We start from the raw sequence: 9,790 nt of genomic DNA, 5'->3' as shown, positions 1-9,790 counted from the left end.
ATTGTTGCAGGTCAGGTTTCCAGGGGTGCTGGTTCTAAGACGGAGAAGAATATGCAGGAGTTTCGTAGGGAGTTGTCTCGGGATCAATACTTGTTGAAGGGAAGGGAAGAGTTTGGACAGGTGGAGAAGGTGGGCTGTGATGTGGTCTCAGAACATGCTCTGGCCTATCCCCTGGGCCAGGATGTGGGCTTCCTGAGGACCAGTGTGACTTAGTCGAGGTGGCTGTTTTTCCAGTGCAATTCCTGAGGAGGGCTGACAGCGGCTGACAGCACTCAAGCCAGCCAGGGAAAGAAGAATTTCGGTCTTAAGGGAGTTCTGAGCCGTGCATCGCGCAGCACCGCCACAGATGTGTTTGTACTTTTCCATTGTTCATTGCTCTTTAACTGTAATTAAGTCTTCTGGGCTTTGTTGCAGATTGATTCTCAAAGTTGAAAGGCAAACAGCTGTGCAGTATTGTGACTGTGGTCATATTATTCATTACAGTTCAGCATAGGGTTAGGATACCACTCCCCTTTCTTTTTTTTAATTGAAGGACAGTTGACATACAATGTTATCTTAGTTTCAGGTGTATAACATAGGGATTGGACATTTCTACAGATCACTCAGTGCTCACCATGAGAAGTGTAGTCCTCATCTGTCACCATGCAAGGTTATTACAATATCATTGGCTATATTCCCTATGCTGTACTTTTCAGCTCCATGACTTCTTTATTTTATAACCAGAAGTTTGTACCATTTCATCCCCTTCACCTATGTCGCCCATCCCCCATCCCTCTAGTGACCACCAGTTTGTTTTTTGTATTTATGAGTCTGCCTCTGTTTTTATTTTGTTTGTTTGTTCATTGGTTTTGTTTCTGATTTCATTTCTATAGTTAGTCATGACCCCCTTGCTGTTCAAATGACAAGTATTCAAATGGAGTCCCTTTTTTGTACCTTTTACTTTTTGTCCCAAATTTTACCACGTTCTCCTTTGTATTATATTAAACTGTGACTTTCTTTTATGGTTTTGGTTTTTCCTGGAATTGCTGACTGAATTTTTATGTATAGGTAGGAGAAAGAACAAAAGCCTTTTTCTAGCCATAACCCTAAACCTTTTAGCTTCTTTATCTATGCATATCCTGAAATCCCTCCAATTCTTCTTCTTGAAGGTCGCTGACTTCTCTTTCAATCTGAACTGGTTGCTTAATATTTGGACAGAGACTTTCAGAGACTTCTGGTGTTTTGCTTTAGGCACTCTGTGCTTTTATTTTTATTTTTAAAAAAGATTTTATTTTTATTTACTTGACAGATCACAAGTAGGCAGAGAGGCAGGTGGGCCGGGGAGGGGGGGAAGCAGGCCCCCTGCCGAGCAGAGAGCCTGATGCGGGACTCGATCCCAGGACCCTGAGATCATGACCCAAGCCCAAGGCAGAGGCTCAACCCACTGAGCCACCCAGGTACCCCGTGGCACTCTGTGCTTTTAGCATATATTTTTCTTCCAGTGTCTCAGTTACATTATCTATTGGATGCAATTCCTTTATTTCCTAGAGATCTTCCTCCCAGAGTCTCTAACCTTCTGTTTCACTCTGGACTGGTTACCCTCTAGGTCTGCTGCACAGTAGACATACTGAAGAATTTCCTAAGCAAATATGTATGATTAATAACTTAACACAATTATATTTAATGTAATTAATGTCTATAATTTCCTATTTATATCTATACACACATATATGTATATATACATATATATATATTAGCTTTGGCGATGGCAGTAATGATGGTGTTCTTCCATACTTCTTCAGTTGCTAGAGTGCACCTTCAAGAAGCCTTGTAAGAAAGGGTCAAGTAGGGGGTAAGTTTTTGAATTCTTGCATGTCTGCCAAACTCTTCGTTCTCTTCCCTGTTTGACAGTTTGGCTATGTATAAAACCTCACACTGAAATTTTATATAATTTTTTTAATCTCTGAAAGCTTGTAGAATCTTTTCTTATCCTTGGTGCTCTGAAATTTCACCAAACTATGCATACCCTTGGGTATGCTTTCATTCATTGTGCTAGGAACTTACTCAAAGAAGTCATTACAGTCTGAATTCAGTTGTTTCTTTAGCTCTGAAGTTGTTTTTTCAATATGTCTTTAATAATTTTCTCCTGCCCACTTTTTTCTTTTCTATTTCTATAACTTAAGATGATGGTGGTCTTCCTACTTGACTCATATTTTCTTTCGTATTTCTTAGACTGCATTTTACCTTATTGTGTTGAGACATAATGTACAGTAAAGTGTACTAATCTTAATTGCAGAGCATATTTTTTTTCATATATACTCAGTCATGTAATCACTAATCAGATAAAATATTAGAACATTTCCAGCACCTGTATGGATGTCCTCATGTCCCACTCTTGGTCAGCACCTTTCCCAAAGGTAACCCCTATTCTGACCTTATCACCATAGATCAACTTTGTTGTTCTAGAGCTTCGTATATATGTAATTGCACACTAGGTACTTTTTTTTTTAATGTGTGGCTACTTTCAGTCAATGTATTTGTGGAATTCAACTATATGGTTCCATGTATAGATAGATTGTTCTGTTTTTATTGTTGCATCGTATTCCATTTTGTGATTTTAGTACAGTTGGTCTATCTAAATTATTGGACACCACTGGGGGACATTTGAGTTGCTTCCAGTTTGGGGCTACTATGAATAATGCTACTCTGAATTGTATGTGTCTTTTTGTGGCCATGAGTACTCATGTGTTTTGGGCATATTCATTGGAGTAGCGTTGCTGGTTCATAGGGTATGCACATGTTCAGCTCTGGGTTTAGTAAATACTGCCCCCACATTTTCCAGAGTGGTTGTATCTGTTTACGCTGCTGCAGACAAGTAGGAGAGTTTGAAGTGCTCCGCATTCTTGTCAGCACTTGGTGGTGGTGTCCTTTCCTGGATTTCTGTTCTATGTTTTTGAAGTTCCTCTCAACTTAGTTTGTCAGTTCTTTTATGGAATTCTTAATTTTGCAATTATAGTTTTAATTTCAAAGGATCTTTCACATTCTATAGTATTTTTTCCATAACAATCTTTAAAAAAATTTTTTTAGATTTATTTATTTGAGAGAGAGAGAGAGAGAGAGCACGCACACAGAGGGAGAGGGGGAGAAGCAGGCTCCCCACTGAGCAGAGAGCATGATGCGGGGTTCAATCTCAGGATGTTGGGATCATGACCTGGGCCAAATGAAGATGCTTAACCCACTGAGCCACCTAGGCACCCAGCAATCTGTTTTTGTTTTATATATTCCCTATCTTCTCAAATATTTTTTAGGCTATTAATAAAAGTATTTTCTAAAAGATTTTATTTAAATTCAAGTTGGTTAACATACAGTGTATTATTAGTTTCAGGGTAGAGTTTAGTGATTCATTAGTTGCATGTAACACCCAGTGCTCATTCCATCACACGCCCTCCTAAATGCCCTTCACCCAGTTACCCCATCCCCTCACCCACATCCCCTCCAGCAACCCTCAGTTTGTTCCCTAGAGTTAAGAGTCTTTTAAGGTTAGCCTCCCTCTCTGTTTTTATCTCATTTTATTGTTCCTTCACTGTTTTGTTTCTTAAATTCCACATATGAATGAAATCATATGGTATTTGACTTATTTCACTTAGCGTGATATACTCTAGTTCCATCCACGTCATTGTAAATGGCAATATTTCATTTTTTTGATGGCTGAGCAATATTCCATTGTATATATGAACCACATCTTCTTTATCTATTCATCTGTTGATGGACATCTAGGTTCTTTCCATAGTTTGGCTATTGTGGACATTGCTGCTATAAACATTCGCATGCATGTGCCCCATCGGATCACTTCGTTTGTATCTTCAGGATAAATACCCAGTAGTGCAATTGCTGGGTCGTAGGATAGTTCTATTTTTCACTTATTGAGGAACCTTCATGCTGTTTTCCAGAGTGGCTGCACCAGTTCGCATTCCCACCAACAGTGAGAGAGTTCCCCTTGTTTTGGATCCTTGCCAACATCTTTTCTTTCCTGAGTTGTTAATTTTAGCCATTCTGACCATGTGAGGTGGTATCTCATTGTGGGTTTGACTTGTATTTCTCTGATAATGAGTGATGTTGAGCAATTTTTCGTGTGTCTGTTGGCCATTTGTATATCTTCCCTGGAGAAATGTCTGTTCATATCTTCTGCCCATTTCTTGACTGGATTATTTCCTTTTTGGGTGTTGAGTTTGAGAAGTTCTTTATAGATTTTGGATACTGAGCCTGCCAGGTGCCTGAATAAAAGGTATTTTTATTTGTCTTTCTAAAATTGTTCTTTTCTTTCCCTTAATCATCTCTTTCCTCTAGGGCCAGCTTTGCTATTTCTGTTTCTTGGTATTTCTCTGTCATCTTGTACATCATACATCATCCTCAAATATTTAGACTTCTTTTTGTCTGATTATGCTTATGAATGAGACTGGCTGGCAGCTCTGTGGCCATGGAACTCACTGATTTGGAGGCTTTGTTGTAAGATGAAGCGGCAATATGCTGACAGTTTTGTGGGGTGCCGCTTCCTGAAGGCACATGGGAGAAGAGTGAGGCACAAAGGAGTCAGCTGCAAGAGAAAGGAAGCAGGGGTCAACAGTAGAAAAGATTGTCACCCCAAACAACTCGTCAGTCTCATATTTATTGGAAAGTAGGTAACAACCAACAAAAAAGCCAAAGTAGGTTATACATTGACCATGAGTCTTATAGATAAGTAAGAAGAAAGGCAAAATATGTCTGGTGATATAGTCCATGACCTATAGTGAGCAAGCCCAAACAAAAAGGATTGTCTGACTGACAGTAGGTGTTCCCCAGGGAAGGGGAGATATCAGAAAAATGAAGCAGGTGGCGTTCCACCCTAAGTGGGCCAGGCATTTCCAACTGTTCGGCTTCAAGGATGTGTATCGTCCTCTCCCTAAAAGGCCTGTTGCTGGTACATCTTTTTCTTAAGGCTACCTTTAAGCGTGCTTGGTAACTAGTATAATTTGTTATGGGTTATATTTTAAGTAATTCATTGTTCTGAGGGACGGTTACAGTGGGGACCCACCAAAATGTCATAATCTGGAGGGGAGTGGTTTCTGGTGGTTTCAATACCCACTCCAGATTTCCTAGTCTTCCCCAGATACCTTATTACATTTATTTGGAGAAGAACCCTTCTTTTTCCATTCTTGGGTTAAACACTGGCTTTTGGGTCTTCTGGGGGGAGACTAACATCCACATAGAAACCTCCAATTAGTGGCACCTGGCTGGCTCAGTCAGTTAAGTGTCTGCCTTCTGCTCAGGTCATGATCCCAGGGTCCTGGGATCTAGCCCCGTGTCAGGCTCCCTGCTCAGTGGGGAGCTGCTTCTCCCTCTCCCTTCGTCCCCCAGCTCTCTCTCACTCTCTCTATTTCAAATAAAATCTTAAAAAAAAAAAAAAAGAAACCTTCAACGAATCTCTCTGGTTTAAATCCCATTCCTTACTTTTGGCCTCTGATACCTGCTCTCTGTGAGTTGAGGGACTTGCTAGGGTGAGTCTGCTCCCTCCTTAGCTGAATTCTCTTTGCAGGTGTTCTAGGCTGTGGCTTCATTGGTCTCCACTGTGGCAGCTTCAGGAAATTTGGTGGAATTCTTAAGCCATGGCTAGGCTCCCTCCCATCTTTTCCCTTCTTTAAATTGAGATAAAATTCATGTAAGGCAAAATTACCCATTTTAAAGTGAATAATTCAGTGGCATTTAGTGCAGTCACAATGTTGTATAATCAGGGCTTCTATCTAGTTCCAGAACATTTCCATCGGCCCTAAAGGAGACCCCATACATGTTCAGCAGTTGTTCTCCATCCCCTTTTCCAACACCTGGCAAATATTAACTCATGTTCTCTCTATAGATTTACTGACTCAGAATAGTGTATGTAAATGGAATTATACAATATGTGACCTTTTGTGTCTGGCTTCTTTCCATTAGCATGATGCCTTCCTGAGTCCTCCATACTGCAGCATGCCCCAGGGCTCCAGGGCTTCTTCATGACCACATCATATTCCACCGTGTGGCTAGACCACTGTCCATTTACCTGGGGATGGACATTTTGGCCAGTTCTAGCTTTCGCTGTTGTGAATAGTGCCCTTACGAACATGCATGTATCCGGAAGTGTTGAAATACCAGTTTTCCAACTTTTTGGGTATGTATCTAAGAGCAGAACTGCCGAGTCGTATGAGAATTCTATGTTTAACTTCTCGTGGAACTGCCAAACTGTTGCCACCACAGCTGAGTCATTTTACCTTCCCACCACAATGTGTAAGGGTGCCGGGTTTTCTCCACACCCTCACCAGCCCTTGTTATTATGACAGTTTTCGATAACAGTCATCCTAGTCGGTGTGGAATGCTGCTTCCTTGTGCTTCTGATTTACATTTCTCTAAGAACTGATGAACGTGAGCATCTTTTCCCATTCTTTCTTGCCGTTGCGTTATGCTGCTTTGGTGCCTTGTGATTATTTCAAAGGGAGGAAGGGGTGGGGTGAGCAGAGGGAGGTGCCAAGTAAACCGCCTTCTGGCGAAGGCCTTCTTGCCCCAGTTGCCGAGAGGGCACCTCCTTCCGGGCTGTCCCCTCCCTTCAGGGCTTCCCGCAGCCACAGAGAGCCCCTTGACCAAGCTTGGATGCCTCCCAGGGTAGCTGCGTTCAATGACTTGCGAAGGGGGCGTATAAACATCTGGCCATATTGGCCTAACTTGAGACCACTCTGAAGGGCTGTTCTTGTTCTAGACTGGCCCATGGGGTTAGCCAGGGCCCATATCACAGCTGGACTGCCACTTCTTCACACTCTTGCTCCCTTCTCATGATGTCGTAATTTGCGTCTTACTCTGTTCTCAGCGACAGTTGCCTTCTCATCCTTTTAACATGTATTTCTCCCAACGGCCCTAGCCTACAGACATCCTACCTGGTTGGCTCCGTCTTAGAGTCAGCTTTCTGAGGAACGCAACCCACACAAGACCATAAACACCTGTGTCTAGTTCACTAACTCGAACTGGAGGTAGAACCAATAATTATTTTTTTTACTATTCCAGAAACATATTTAATACTCGCTTATACATATTCTATGTAGAAAGACTGAGGCTGTTTTCTTTGGATGCCTCTATTAAGTCTGATGTGGGCACTGAGCTACAAAGTGGTGCCAACCTAGAGACGTGGGAGGCCTGATTTTATGATGCTCTAAGCTAAAAATTTTCATTTTTGGGGAAACCAGCCTACTCCCTTAAGAACTTCTCAGTGAGGTGAAGCTACTGTGTGAATGGCTTTGATATTTAGGAAGATGCTTCACATTTTGGTCTGTTGGGATATGTAAGTACTTGCAGAAAAAATTTGCTTTTTTTTCCCCCCTCAAATGGCACTTTGTGGCCAAGAGAGTGAGTCTTCAGTTTTTGCTTTCATGTCTTCTGCATCATATCTTCCTCTACTTTGGCATTTCCTCCTCCCAGCCTCTCCAGTTGCCCTGCAAGTTCAACCTCGGCTGTGTCTGTGGTCTCCTGGGCTTTGTTGGAACATGGAAGATATCCCCCTTTCCCTCGGTCTTTTCTTTGATTATGGCCATAGCTAGATTGAGGACAGAGAGGCCATCCTTTCTTCTCAGAATTGTGTAGCCATCACATACGCTGGCTTCATTCCCTTCTGGAGTTCAGAGTCCTCTGCCAAGCTCATGTGGTTGTTGGCCAAGTCTGTTTCTTTGTGGTTCTAGGACCAAGATCTCAGCTTCATACTGGCTGTGGGCCGGAGGCCACCCTCAAGTCATAAAGGCCCTCCAAATTTCCCTGCCATGTGGCCCTCTCGAGGGGCAGTTACAATATGGCTTTTCCAAGATCAGCAGGAGATGTCTCTTGTATGTGCTAGCAAGATGGACTCTATGTACACCAAAATGTAGTCACAGATGTGACTGGCTCACATGGGCTCACCTTCTTCATATTCTGTTGGCTAGAAGCTCAGCTTCTACCCACACTCAAAGGGAGGGGATTATACAAGGGCGTGACTCCTTGGGGGTCACCTTCTGGTGCGGCCACCATAGCTGTCTGTGAATGCTAGCTCTTCCCCCTTATTCAAGTCTAAACTCTCCTGGAAAGATCCAGATGAGCCTCCATCTCAAATGCATCACACACCCCCATATCTGGTTCCTCATATCTGCGACTAGAGGCCCAGCTGTTCAACAGAACAGGCTTTCCAGCTGCGCCTTCCTGATGCACTCCAACACCTTGGCAGTATGTCAGAGGGGCTTAGGTTGGTGTTGGGGCCCGTGAACCCCCAGCTGCTTCCTCCGGAGAAACTGTTCTTTCTGACAAGTCAGAAGTCCGTCTGTGTGACAGTGAGTTGGTTGTGCCGCTGTCCCCCACCCCCCCCCCCAGAGCCTGGATGCGTTGGCTCCGGAAATGCTTCCCAACTTGAAAGGAGTCCACAAAGAACAGACATTTTGGAGGCAGGAACTGTGTGTGACTTGCTTCATTCCCTTCTTTGGTTAACCCTGGGGTTTATTGAATAATTTTTTATCGGTGGCTTTTTCATAAAGATAAGTATGCTATAAGGAGGTCCTCAGTTCACAAGCTCACAGGAGACATCTGTTGCTATGAGAAAGTATTACAGATGCCAAGGAAAGAGGAAGTAAGAGAAATTTTCTAAACAGCCACTGGAGTCTTTGGGGACACCAGGCTCAGAGTGTCCAGAAATATGAAGGCCATACTTTTGAGAGGGAAAGGGTAAGGCCCTGAGCGGCCACCAATACAAGGGAAGTGTCAGGATGAAGACAGACAGCGGAGGGGCCCACTGAGGCCTGACAGCTTGGGTCCTTGGCTGGAGCCGGCCCACCCTGAGGGACTCGGCATGCTCGGGTCTGAGGAGTGCAGGCAAATGCTGCAGCGCGGCTCCCCAGGCTCCCGTGTGAACAGCCACGCAGGCTGGCGCGCCGGAGGAAACGGCAAGGCAGTGGGGCAGCATCTGGGAGCAGGCTGCATGCAGTGACGCGGCTCTGGCTCCCTCCTGAGGAAGCAGGCCTCATGGGACCCACCCTGCTCCTCCACTTCCTGGGTGTGTGTCCTCTGTTAAGTGATGGAGCCTCTTTGTGTTTTAATTTCTGGCTCTACACGGTGCTGCTGTGAGGAGAAAGTTAGCGTGTCACCCAGAGGGTGAGTCAGAGGGTCTGGGAGAGAGGGACTGTGATGTCCTTCTCGACCTACAGTCCCAGGCAGACAGTGAAAGATTCTTGCCTTGGAAGGCCATCTCCGATGCCTTCCTGATCTCCAGCTCTCTGCCACCAGACCAGTCTCTGTGCTGTCCCTAACACTGTCACACAGGCTCTCCACAATGGCTGCTCGCTCTGTGGGAGCACCCTCTTGCAGACATTCCTGTGGCTTGCTCCCTCACCTCCTTCAAGGTTTTGTTCAAATGCACTTTCCTGGTGAGGCTTTGCCTGGCCACCCTACAGACAATGACAAGCAATTCCACCTTACCTTATTTTTGTCCAGACCGGTCATGCCCATTGCCATTCTTTGTTTTTTTGTTTTTGTTTTGCTTACTTATTGTATGCAGTTTCCACCAGGGCAGGGACTTAGAATACTGAGCCACCAACAGGGCTTGGTATACATATCTGCGGTACTTAATGAGTACTTGTTGAACAAATGCATAAAAAGGGGGTCCTTTTAGGGGCGCCTGGGTGACTCAGTCCTTAAATGTCTGCCCTTGGCTCACAGGTCATGGTCCCCGGATCCTGGGATGGAGCCCCACGAGATTGAGCCCCACATCAGGCTCCCTGCTCGGAGGGGAGCCTGCTTC

This window comes from Meles meles, chromosome X, assembly GCF_922984935.1.
Source record: "Meles meles chromosome X, mMelMel3.1 paternal haplotype, whole genome shotgun sequence".
Taxonomy (NCBI): domain Eukaryota; kingdom Metazoa; phylum Chordata; class Mammalia; order Carnivora; family Mustelidae; genus Meles; species Meles meles.
The sequence above is the reverse complement of the archived record's forward strand: the minus strand, read 5'-3'. Positions refer to the sequence as shown.